Here is a 13,673-nt window from a genome sequence, read left to right as displayed (position 1 = left end):
AAAAACAGAGACTGAATAGGTATCATGATGACACTAAATTCATATCTTTCAATAGTAACTCTGAATGTAAATGGGCTTAATGACCCCATCAAAAGGTGCAGGACTTCAGACTGGATAAAAAGCAAGACCCATGTATTTGCTGTCCACAAGAGACTCATTTTAGAAGTTAGGACAGCTACAGGCTGAAAATAAAAGGTTGAAGAACGATTTACCTTTCAAATGGTCTTCAAAAGAAAGCAGGAGTTGCCATCCTTTTATCAGATAAATTAAAGTTTATCCCAAAGACTGTTAAGAGATGAAGCAGGACACTGTATCATACTTAAAGGGTCTATCCAACAAGAGGACCTACCTATCACAATCATGAATATTTATGCCCCAAATGTGGGAGCTGCCAAGTATATCAATCAATTAATAACCAAAGTTAAGAGATACTTAGATAATAATATACTTATACTTGGTGACTTGAATATAGCACTTTCTACAATCAACAGGTCTTCTAAGCACAACATCTCCAAAGAAACAAGAGCTTTCTTTTTTTTTTAATTTTTTTTAAATTTTTATTTATTTATGATAGTCACAGAGAGAGAGAGAGAGGCAGAGGCAGAGGCGGAGGGAGAAGCAGGCTCCATGCACCGGGAGCCTGATGTGGGATTCGATCCTGGGTCTCCAGGATCGCGCCCTGGGCCAAAGGCAGGCGCCAAACCACTGCGCCACCCAGGGATCCCGAAACAAGAGCTTTCAATGATACACTGGACCAGACAGATTTCACAGATATTTATAGAACTTTACATCCAGGGCAGCCCCGGTGGCACAGCGGTTTAGTGCTGCCTGCAGCCTGGGGTGTGATCCTGGAGACCCGAGATTGAGTCCCACATCGGGCTTCCTGCATGGGGCCTGCTGCTCCCTCTGCCTGTGTCTCTGCCTCTCTCTCGCTCTCTCTGAATGAATAAATAAATAAATCTTAAAAAAAAAGAACTTTACATCCAAATGCAACTGAATACACATTCTTCTTTTTTTTTAATAAATTTATTTTTTATTGGTGTTCAATTTGTCAACATACAGAATAACAACCCAGTGCTTATCCCATCAAGTGCCCCCCTCAGTGCCCGTCACCCCCACCCCCAGCCCACCTCCCCTTCCACCACCCCTAGTTCATTTCCCAGAGTTAGGAGTCTTCCATGTTCTGTATCACTTTCTGATATTTCCCACTTATTTTTTCTCCTTTTCCCTTTATTCCCTTTCACTATTTTTTATATTCCCCAAATGAATGAGAACATATAATGTTTGTCCTTCTCCAACTGATTTATTTCACTCAGCATAATACCCTCCAGTTCCATCCACGTTGAAGCAAATGGTGGGTATTTGTCATTTCTAATGGCTGAGTAATATTCCATTGTATACATAGACCACATCTTCTTTATCCATTCATCTTTCGATGGATACCGAGGCTCCTTCCACAGTTTGGCTATTGTGGAAATTGCTGCTATAAAGAGCGGGGTGCAGGTGTCCCAGCGTTTCATTGCATCTGTATCTTTTAATACACATTCTTCTGAAGTGCACATGGAACTTTCTCCAGAATAGACCACATACTGGGTCACAAATCAGGTCTTAACTGATACCAAAAAATTGGGATCATCCCTTGCATATTTTCAGACCATAATGCTTTGAAACTAGAACTAAATCACAAGAAGAAGTTTGGAAGGATTTCAAACACGTGGAGGTTAAGGACCATCTTGCTAAAAGATGAAAGGGTCAACCAGGAAATTAGGGAAGAATTTAAAAGATTCATGGAAACTAATGAGAATGAAGATACAACCGTTCAAAATCTTTGGGATACAGCAAAAGCAGTCATGAGGGAGAAATACATCACAATACAAGCATCCATCCAAAAACTGGAAAGACCTCAAATACGAAAGCTAACCTTGCACCTTAAGGAGCTAGAGAAAAAACAGCAAATAGATCCTACACACAGCAGAGGAAGAATGAAATAGAGACCAGTAGAACTGTGGAACAAATCAACAGAACCAGGAGTTGGTTCTTTGAAAGAATTAATAGGATAGATAAACCATTAGCCAGCCTTATTAAAAAGAAGAGAGAAAAGACTCAAATTAATAAAATCATGAATGAGAAAGGAGAGATCACCACCAATACCAAGGAAATGCAAACAATTTAAAAAACTTATTAAGAGCAGCTATACACCAATAAATTAGGCAGGATTTGAATCCAGATATTGTTTTCTTTATATGGAGACTTTGTTTTTTTTGACTCAGCAGTATGCCAGTTATCAATGTATTGCCTCTAGGTCTAAATTCATACTTCATTGCCTGCTCTGTAAAAGTGGGTCTGAGCCCTTGAAATCTGTTTCCTTTGCCAGCTGGCACAAAAGCTTTGTTAGTAGAGGGTTTTTTTCTGGATTGGAAGTGCCCATTCAGCAGTCTCCTGCAAAGCCTCTCCTGCTGTGGATGTGGCTTCACCTGTGCTCATTTCCATAGCATGAATCTTTTCCAGCACTTAGTTCCTATAGTAAGCATGGCTCATGCAGTGAACTTGTCTTGCCCAGCACTCAGCAATTTCAGTGATGCAGTGTCCCCAGCATCCAGATCCTGCAGGTTGAGTAGCTTCTCCAGTGCCAGGTTCCTGAAGTATACAGTGGTCAGCAAACTGCAATGGCCAGCAGCTTCTTCCTGCATCTCCTTGGGCAGTTTTTTCGCAGAGTGACTCCAGTAGAATACCTTCCCATGAGATACTTACCCTGGCATTCTTGAGGATAGATTTCTAGCAATTTCTAGAGGGCAAATGCCCAACAGCTTCTATTGGCATAGTGGCATGGCAATTTATCTACCATTTAGTGAGTATAGCCATGCCTTTCCAAGATCTGGATTTCAGCCCTGGGGGAGATGTGGACTCTTCTTTGAGTGCTTTTTTCTCAGCCTTACTGGTAGTTGCTGCACCTTTTATTTAGTACTCCTATTTTCTTTAGTGTTTTTCTTACCCTTTACTCATTATTTCAGTCCTTTTTTTTTTTTTTTAAAAAAAAAAGCAGAATTATTCCTTTTATTACAAAACTTAATGATCTAATGACTTCTGTACTTTTCCTTATAAGAATAAGATATAAAAAAAAATCACTACTGATGTTCAAAATCGGAAACCAGATAATCAGACCAAAAAAAAAATCACATTTATTTCAATTGTTCAAAATGCAAATACAGCAAGTCAGTTCACAATGTTTCAAGATACAGTGTTAAGTATAAAAGTATAATGAAAACTTGATATACAAAAATGAAAGGGTAAATAGCACAAATAAAGCTCAATTTAAAAAAAATTTCAAGTAACCCGAAAACCTTTAGACTAAAATATCCCATTTATGACAATTTGGAAACTCCTTAATTTATAGATACCAGTAGCACATTGCTGTCCGAAAGGGCTTCTCAGAGAAGGAGAATCACCCTAAACCAGTCAGCTCAGGACCAGAGTGGAAGTTCTTGGGGCGGGCTATTCTGGATTTGGCCACCTCACTCTCACTGTCGATCCATAAGGTTCGACCCATGATACTTGGATGTTTAGGCAAATTCTAGAAAATGTTTAAAGTTCAATATGAGGCCAACACCCTGCTAAGAGATACTGAAATGGCCACTATATCTTTATAAGATTTTAAAGACCAGTCTTAGCTTCAGGCCTCTGGTGTTACGAGGGAAAGACAGACTGATACTTCTTCCATTACTTAGAACCTTTCTGTAAGGTTAGCAACACGGCCTTTACAACCTCCTCACAAAAATCATACTTCATTATAGATTTACTTATTTCTACACATACATAACTTTTTACATAAAAGTAGAAAAAGTTCCCGCTAGGAAGATAATTAAAGGTTGTTAATGTTCTTTGTATCACTTAGCAGCCAAGACACATGTTTATTTCTGCTCCACAGAAGCAAGGTTTGCTATTTGCTTCAATTCAGGAAGGCATGTGCTTTCAGGATGGTGGAGATGAGATATTTATTGCATCTTTTTCTAAATCTTCATCTTTTCATTATAGGCAGTAAATTTGAGAGTCTGTTCCGAAAATTCTATCCCACCATGTAAATGTGGAAGCGTAGTTTCCGATAAAGTTCATGTGGTGGAAATCATGATGCCGAGAACCAGCATAGAAAGGGATCAGATTTAAAGGGTTCAGGGGAATGTCATAGCCACAATGGACATCAAAAGTTTCTATCAAACTAATGGTCACCCATGCCCAAAGGAGAATGACATGATCACATAAAAGCATGATTCCAATGGAAAATCCAGTTCCAAGAATCAGAGTTTCCAAAGGATGTGCATATTCAGCTTCCATTCCAAATGGAGCCTGAAACTGATGATGAACTTTATGAATATATTTATATATTCTTTTGTGATGCAAGAGCCTATGCAGGAAATAGTGCCAGGTATCCTCAATCACCTCACAGCCAAAGCATCTTGCCAAAAGCATATACTACCTTGATTCTTTCCCAATCATAAGGTATATTAAAATACTCTGTAAAATAATAAGTTCCACAGATCAAAGGAAGCTGGATACAAAAGTGATTAAAGAGAAGTACTTTAAAACATTTCCATTGGTTTTCGCATGTTTATCCTTTTGAATTTTGTACTTTTTCATGAAAAGTATTAATTGAAACAAAAATTCAGGTAAACAGAACAAGAAATAAAGAACTTTGTGAACTATCAAGAATCCCCATGTTGCAATCTGGAACTTTGTGTAATTATTCAAGATATAGTTCCAAGCATTTTTAAATGGTTCTTGTAGAGGGTTCTCAGGTAAAAGTGAATCTACATACTCCACAGCCAAGGATGCTGACCTAAGATGCTGATACTTTCATTTGTTGCCATTTTTCAAATCTCTGCAGAAAGCCTTAGAATTCTGGCTGAGCCATTTCAGTCCTTTCTTATACTCTTTTTTTTTTTTTTTTTTTGGCATTCAATTGTCCTTGATCAAATTACTGTGCATTTTCTCTTCTCATTAGACCCTAACTAATACAAGTAGTTAGCTTTGTGGTTATAAGCATGGATCCTGGTACTATCACTTATGAGTAACCTGGGGCAATTTATTTGTAGGGGTTTACTGAAATAATATATTTAAATGCTTTGTACAGACTTTTTTCAGTAAATAACAATTTTCATCATATTTTTAAAAATTAAATTTTACTTAACATACAGTGCAATATTGGTTTCTGGAGTAGAACTCAGTGATTCATCACTTACATGCAATACTCGGTACTCATCACAAATACCTTCTTTAATACCCAACACCTGTCTAGCCCATCTCCCATCCATGTTACTCCATTAACCCACAGTTTATTCTCTATCATTAAGAGTCTTTTAGGGCAGGGCACCTGGGTGGCTCAGTGCTTGATCCTGGGATCAAACCCTGCCTCAGACTCCCCACAGGGAGCCTGCTTCTCCTTCTGCCTGTGTTTCTGCCTCTCTCTCTCTGTGTCTCTCATGAATAAATTAATAAAATCTAAAGAAAATAGTCTCTTAGGGCTTGCTTCCATTTCTCCTTCCCCCCTTCACATATGTTCATCTGTTTTCTTTCTTAAATTTCTTTCTTTCTGTCCACATATGAGGGAGATCATATGGTATTCATCTTTCTCTGACTTATTTCACTTAGTATAATATACTCTAGCTCCATCTACATGATTGAAAATGGCAAGATTTCATTCTTTTTTATGGCTGAGTAATATTCTATTATATATATAATATAAAAAATAGATTGCTATATAAAATAAAATATAAATATAGGGGATCCCTGGGTGGCTCAGCAGTTTCCCGCCTGCCTTTGGCCCAGGGTGAGGTCCTGGAGTCCCGGGATCGAGTCCCCCATCCGGCTCCTGGCATGGAGCCTGCTTCTCCCTCTGCCTGTCTGTCTCTCTATCATAAAAAATAAATCTTTAAAAATAAATAAATAAATAGAATAGAATATGATATATGATATACTATATAGGGATCCCTGGGTGGCAGCGGTTTAGCGCCTGCCTTTGGCCCAGGGCGTGATCCTGGAGACCCGGGATCGAGTCCCACGTCGGGCTCCCTGCATGGAGCCTACTTCTCCCTCTGTCTATGTCTCTGCCTCTCTCTCTCTCTCTCTGTAACTATCATAAATAAAAATAAATAAATAAATAAATAAATAAATAAATAATATATTATATATAATGGACATTTGGGCTTGATGGATATTTGGGCTCTCTCCATAGTTTGGCTATTGTTGATGCTGCTATAAACATCAGAGTGCATGTCTGTATTTTAATCTGCATTTTTGTATCATTCAGGTTAATACCCAGTCATGCAATTGCTGAATCATAGGGAAGTTCTATTTTTAACTTTTTGAGGAACTTACATACTGTTCTCTTGAGTAGCTGCACCCCAACAGTGCAAGAGAGTTCCTCTTTCTCTGCATCCTCACCCAAACCTGTTTCTTATGTTATTAATTTTAGCCATTCTGACAGGTATGTAGAGGTTTCTCATCATGGTTTTGATTTGTATTTCCCTGATAATGAATGTAGTTGAGCATCTGTTTCATCTAGATGGTCTGTTAGCCATCTAGATGTCTTCTTTGGAAAAATGTCTATTCATATCTCCTGCTCATTTCTTAACTGGATTATTTGTTTTTTTGGTTGTTGAGTTTGGTAAGTTCCTTATAGATTTTGAATACTACTAACCTTTCTATGGGCTGCTTTTTAGCTTTATTGATTGTTTGATAGTTCATTTTTGCTTTTGTTTTCCTTGTTTTCAGCGACCTAATAAGAAATTGCTACAGTTAAGGTCAAAGAGGTTTCTGCCTGTGTTTGTCTCTAGGATTTTTAAGGGTTTTCTGTCTCACATTTAGGTCTTTCATCCATTTCGAATGTATTTTTTTGTATGGTGTAAGAAAGTGGTCCAGTTTCATTCTTCTGCACATGCTGTCCAATTTTCCCAATACCTTTGTTGAAGAAACTTTTTTAACACTGGATATTCTTTCCTACTTTGTCAAAAATTAGTTGATCACAGAGTTGAGGGTCCATTTCTAGGTTCTCTATTCTGTTGCATTGATCTAGGTGTCTGTTTTTCTTTTTGTTTTGTTTTGTTGTTTTTTAATTTATTTTTTATTGGTGTTCAATTTGCCAACATACAGAATAACACCCAGTGCTCATCCCGTCAAGTGCCCACCTCAGTGCCTGCCACCCAGTCACCCCCACCCACCGCCCTCCTCCTCTTCCACCACCCCTAGTTCGTTTCCCAGAGTTAGGAGTCTTCCATGTTCTGTCTCCCTTTCTGATATTTCCCACTTATTTTTTCTCCTTTCCCCTTTATTGGAGTTTGATATGCCAACATATACTATAACACCCAGTGCTCATCTCGTGAAGTGCCTCCCTCAGTGCCCGTCTAGGTGTCTGTTTTTGGGTCATTACCATACTGCCTTGATGATCACAGCTTTGTAATATAGCTTGAAATCCAGAATCATGAGGTCTCCAATTTTGTTTTTCTTTTTCAAAATTGCTTTGGCTATTCAGAGTCTTTTGTGGTTCCATATAAATTTCAGGGTTGTTTGTGAAAATTGCTGGTGGTTTTTTGATAGGAATTTTATTAAATGTATAGATTGCTTTGGGTAGTATAGACATTTTAACAGTGTTTGTTCTTCCAACCCATGAACATGGAATGCTTTTCCATTTCTTTGTGTCCTATTCAATTTCCTTCATAAGTGTTCTATAGTTTTCCAAGTATACATCTCTTACCTCTTTATTAGGTTTATTCCTAGGTATCTTATTGTTTTTGGTGCCTTTGTAAATGGAATCAGTTCCTTGATTTCTTTTTCTGCTCCTTTGTTATAGGTGCAAAGAAATACAACAGATTTCTGCACATTGACTTTTTAAAACTTTTATTTATTCATGAGAGAGAGAGAGAGAGAGAGAGAGAGAGAGAGAGTGACAGAGGCAGAGGGAGAAGCAGATTCCCCATGGAGCAGGGACCCTGATGCCAGACTCGATCCTAGGACCCCCCAGACCATGATCTGAACCAAAAGCAGATGTTTAAGCAACTGAGCCACCCAGGTGACCCCTGAACATTGATTTTATATCCTGTAACTTTGCTAAAATTCATGTATCAGTTCTAGCAATTTTTTGGTTCTGAGGTTTTCAACATATACTCTCTGTTGCCTACAAATAATGCAAGTTTGACTTTTTTCTTGCCAATTTGGATGCTTTGTATTTGTTTCTGTTGTCTGATTGCTGAGGCTAAGATTTCCAGTACTATGCTAAACAGTAATGGTGAAAATGGACATCTTTGTCTTGTTCCTGACTGTAAGGGAAAGGCTATCATTTTTTTCCCCATTGAGGGAGATATTAGCTGTGGGTCTTTTGTATACAGCCTTTGTGATGTCAAGGTATGTTCCCTCTATTGCTATTTTGTTGAGAGTTTTTATCAAGAAAGGATGCTGTACTTTGTCAAATGCTTTTTTTTTTGCATCTATTGAGAGGATCATGTGTTTCTATCCTTATTAATGTGGTGTATCACATTGATGGACTTTCAAATATTGAAGCTCCCCTGCACCAAGGAATAAATCCCATTTGATTGTGGTGAATAATTCTTTTAATGTACTGTTGGATTTGATTAGCTAGTATCTTGTTGAGAATCTTCGCATCCATGTTCATCAGGGATATTGGCCTGTAATTCTCCTTTTTAATGGGGTCTTTGGTTTTGGAATTAAGATAATACTTTTGATTGGAGCATTTAGTCCATTTACATTTAGAGTTATTATTGAAAAATATCGGTTAAGTGCTGTTGTGTTACCTGCAGAATTGGTGTTTCTGATGATATTCTCTGGTCCTTTCTAGTCTGTTGTTTTTGGAGATTTTTTTTTTTAAATCCACTCAAAGAGTCCCCTTTAAAATTTCTTGCATGGCTGGTTTAGTGATCACAAATTCCTTTAGTTTTTGTTTGCCTGGGAAACTCTATCTCTTCTATTCTGAATGACAGACTTATTGGATAAAAAGTTCTTGGCTGCATATTTTTCCCTTTCAGCACATTCAGTATTTCTTTCCACTTCTTTCTGACCTGCCAGGTTTCAGTGGACAGATCTGCTGTGAACCTGATTTTCTCTTATAGGTTAAGAACCTTTTGGGATCCCTGGGTGGCGCAGCGGTTTGGCGCCTGCCTTTGGCCCAGGGCGCGATCCTGGAGACCCGGGATTCGAATCCCACATCGGGCTCCCGGTGCATGGAGCCTGCTTCTCCTTCTGCCTGTGTCTCTGCCTCTCTCTCTCTCTCTCTCTATGTGACTATCATAAATAAAAAAAAAAAATTAAAAAAAAAAAAAGAACCTTTTTCCCTGTTGTTCCTTTCAGGATTTTTTCCTTGTCTTTGTATTTTGTGAATTTGACTATGATATGCTTTGGTGATGGTTGGTTCTTGAGTTTAATGGGAGTTTTCTGTGCTTCTTGGATTTGGATGTCTAGGTTTTTCCACATTTAGGGAATTTTTCAACTCAAATTTTCTCAACAAAACTTCTGCCCCTTTTTCTTTCCATCTTTTGGGATACCTAAGATATATTATTATGCTTTAATAAGTTCCTGAGATCCCTATATCTACCTTCATGGTCTATTACCTTTCCTACCCTCTTCTTTTCAGTTTCATTATTTTCCAAAATTTTATCTTGTATATCACTGATTCACTTCTCTGCTTCACCCATCCTTATTTTTAGGGCCTCCACTCAGGACTGGATCTCAGTGATAGCATTTTTAACTTCAGCGTGACTAGATTTTAGTTCTTTTATCTCTGCAGTAAGGGGTTCTGTAGTGTCTTATATGCTTTTTTTTCAAGCCCAGATAGTCTGCTTTTAAAAGAATCTAGATCCCATTAAACAAAAAAAAAATAGATAAAGTAAAATACAATGAAAGCAAGTTAAAAATGAAAATAATATAAAGTATACACAATGGAATATTACTCAGCCATTAGAAACGACAAATACCCACCATTTGCTTCAACGTGGATGGAACTGGAGGGTATTATGCTGAGTGAAGTAAGTCAGTCGGAGAAGGACAAACAGTGTATGTTCTCATTCATTTGGGGAATATAAATAATAGTGAAAGGGGATATAAAGGAAGGGAGAAGAAATGTGTGGGAAATATCAGAAAGGGAGACAGAACATAAAGACTCCTAACTCTGGGAAATGAACTAGGCGTGGTGGAAGGGGAGGAGGGCGGGGGTGGGGGTGAATGGGTGACAGGCACTGAGGGGGACACTTGACGGGATGAGCACTGGGTGTTATCCTGTATGTTGGTAAATTGAACACCAATAAAAATTATTTTAAAAAAATTTATAAAGTATACACAAAATTAATATGAAAAAAATTAAAAATAAAATGAGTGAAAAATAATAATTAAAAAATGAAGAATAAAATACAAAGGTAGGTAGATAATATTTTCCCCTACAGCTGAAGATTTACAGCTCTATAACTCTCCATGAGCAGTAAACTTTGTGTGATTTGTTTTCTGCTGGTCTTCTGGAAGAGGGCCTGTTGCTCTGATTCTCAGGTGGATTTGCCCTAGTGAAAATGTGCCTCCAGTGCATGGGGAGACAAGGTTTGGTAAGCAGCTCTGGAGTCTGCTAAGTGGTGCTATTTTGCTCCCTGAAGGCTTTCAGCCATGATTAGCAAGATGAATATGGCCACACCCAAGTCTCTAACCCAATCTGAAAGTTTTCACCTCCCACTCTTCAGTGAGACTCACAGAAGAGCAATCCATCACATTTTTGTCCCTAGTTTTGGTCAGAACCCTGCATTAACCCTGCCTGTATCTGAACTTTTTTATCTCATGCTTGTGACTTTCAGAACTTCAAATTTTAGGGACTCCTGTGGTGTGGATCTGTGCTGTTCTTCTGGGGGAGGGAGTCCCCCCATTTTCCAATTGTCATCATTGTTAATAGCACAATTATTTTTTTCCAAAAAACTTACTGAGCCTCCCTGATTCAAGTGCCTTTTAGGTACATTGGAAATCCAAGTGGGCATTTACAACTGTTTAGATTTAGAATTTAGCTAGGCTTTGAGGAGAATATACTAAGAAAAGATGGGCTGTAGATGCTTTCAGGTAGAGCTGAAATTCCCACATCTGAGCGTTCATCTACCCCTGTCCATGAGCATGTCTCTTATTATGGTTAGGAATCATAGATTACCTAAACATCAAGTTCAGAGAGGCAAACCACAGATCACACTGCCCAAAAACCAGGCAGGGTGGAGACACTGCCTCTCAAAGTTGTCCACAACCTGGCTGCAAGTTGTTCTCAACCCTAGCATGGAGTAGCCCCACTTCCATATCTCCTAGTAGACAAACTGGAGAAGTACATTCAGGGAGATCATTCTATCACCCCTCTTTTAATAGTTGTAGGGAAACGAAGAGGAATAGCGATCCATATTCCAAAGGAAGAAGTAAAAACAAAAACTCAGAGCAGACTTGCTCATTGGGTTGAATTACACAATTTTTTCAGTAAATTTCATTAATTCTTATTTCAATTAGATCTGTTATGCTTTATATTATTTTTATTGGAATTTTTTTCTGAGGCTATTTAGCGATAGTATACTTATCTTTTTATGTAAGGGCTAAAGTAATGTTTGGATATATGGTTTGCTGCTATTATTGAGCATGGTTCCATGGCAGAACAAATATTTCTTAAATGAATGAATCAATTTTTGGTACCTAAGTCTTGATCCATAAAGATGTTTTCATGGTTATCTTATGTGCTATGTAAAGTGCATGAAAAATCTCAGCTTAAACATGCATCTAGAGCAGTATTGTCCAGTAGATGATGGAGATGTGTATATAACACATATAACATATGTTATATATATGTTACTTTAAAAAATATTTTATTTATTCATGAAAGACACACACACACACACAAGAGGCAGAGACATAGGCAGAGGTAGAAGCAGGCTCCACGCAGGGAACTCAATATGGAACTTGATCCCAGGATTCCAGGATCATGCTCTGAACCAAAGGCAGATGCTCAACCACTGAGCCACCCAGGTGTCCCAGTATATATATGTTATATATTAGTGATATGTAGGTCAGGTAACTAAAACAGAATTTTAAATTTCCACATGTGATTGGTGGCTATCATATTGAACAATACTTTTCTAGAGGACCAAGATCATAACTAGTAGTAGATATCATCAAAGTAGTAGTATCATCAAAAGTAGCTGATAGGAGTACTAAATACTTGTTAACCTTTATGTGCAGACTGTGGATTAGTAAAGTAGCCTGCTCCAAAATTCTTCTAAGAGTTAAATTACAAAATCAACACAATGTGGATGAGCTGAGATATATGCTAAAAACACAATTCTTCCTGGGCCAGAAGCCAGAGGAACAAGCTGACAACTACTATTAATGGAATTAATGCCATCAATAAGGTAATGTTAGTTAATATTATCTATTATTATTATTTTATATTACTATTATTACAAGGGTTTGTTAAGGGCCAAATACTGTGTTAAGTGTTTATATGTAATGTCTTATTTGAGCTCCATAACAACCTGATGAGTGTTATTATTCACATTTTAAAAATGTGGAAACAGGAACAGAGATTAGGTAACTTGACTAGGATCACACAACCAGTAAGGTGCATGGTGTGGAGTTAAAGGCAGCTCTTATGGATTCCAGTATATCTGTTATTAACCATTTATTCTGAACAGAAATAAGCATGTGAGGCCATGTACATTTAACACTACATAGTGTGGTGTCCATCCAAGACCCTGTGAATTATGTTTGTAAAGTCACTCCTTAGTAGGGAAAAGTGTCACAAATGACTTCAAAGGAAAGGTGACCTAGAAGACATAATGCCTTTCATTTTGATTCCATCCAAAATATATTCATTGAGCAGCTTCTTGGGATGCCACGTACATAGCACATTACTTCACACAAAGTTGAGTGTTTTTTTCTGCCCTTGAGGAGCTAAATTATACTTTGTAGATATGCCTAAGGGGGAAAATGTTTGTTACCACAATAGCAACATTCCAAGTCACTTTATGATTTTATTTTTATTCTCATTTAAAAGATTGACATGTGACTTTACCCTTCCATCCTCTGAGTCTGTCAGCACAAATGAGCTTCTGTGGATCTTATTAACCTGAAGATATTGACAAAATCCTCTTTTTGGCCAGCAAAGGAAATGCTACCTAAAGGGACCCCCTGGGAGGACTCCCAGATAAAATATAGAATACTCAGTAACATTTGATTTTCAGATAAACGACATATACTTTCCATAGTATAAGTATGTCTCAAATATCGCATGGGGCATATGCTAAAAAGCCATTGTTGTTAATCTGCAATTGAAATGTAGTTGGGCATTTTATATTTTATCTAGCAACTGTACTCTAGAGAGATTGCCAGTTAAGAATTCCATGGATATACTCTTCCAGGCCATAAAGGCCTCTCACAAATTTTAGTAGTGTGGCCAAAATTTTTTTTTCCCCCCAAATTCTTATAACTTAGGACAGAACTATCTGTAGTCAGGAAAGTTTACCTAGAAAAGGAGCAGCAGATTGTCCTTAAAGCAAGGGTAGGCAAATGAATTGACAGAAAGAGCTGTTTCAGAAGGGCAAGCCCAAAGCACATACTTCAGGCAGGGTCTATGCAATGGGTCAGTAGGAAGCCCCCTAACACAGAGAAGAGAG

The 13,673-nt window shown here is 37.9% G+C and overlaps 1 pseudogene; it reads right to left on the bottom strand.

Annotated features, from left to right (window-relative positions):
• Positions 1-3,996: 3,996 nt before the first annotated feature.
• LOC121489835 lies at positions 3,997-4,862 on the bottom strand (annotated as a pseudogene).
• Positions 4,863-13,673: the final 8,811 nt, after the last annotated feature.

The sequence above is a fragment of the Vulpes lagopus genome, chromosome 4 (genome assembly GCF_018345385.1).
Source record: "Vulpes lagopus strain Blue_001 chromosome 4, ASM1834538v1, whole genome shotgun sequence".
In the NCBI taxonomy this organism is placed as follows: Eukaryota; Metazoa; Chordata; class Mammalia; order Carnivora; family Canidae; genus Vulpes; species Vulpes lagopus.
Note: the sequence above shows the minus strand (reverse complement) of the source record. Positions and strands in the feature narration are given on the sequence as shown.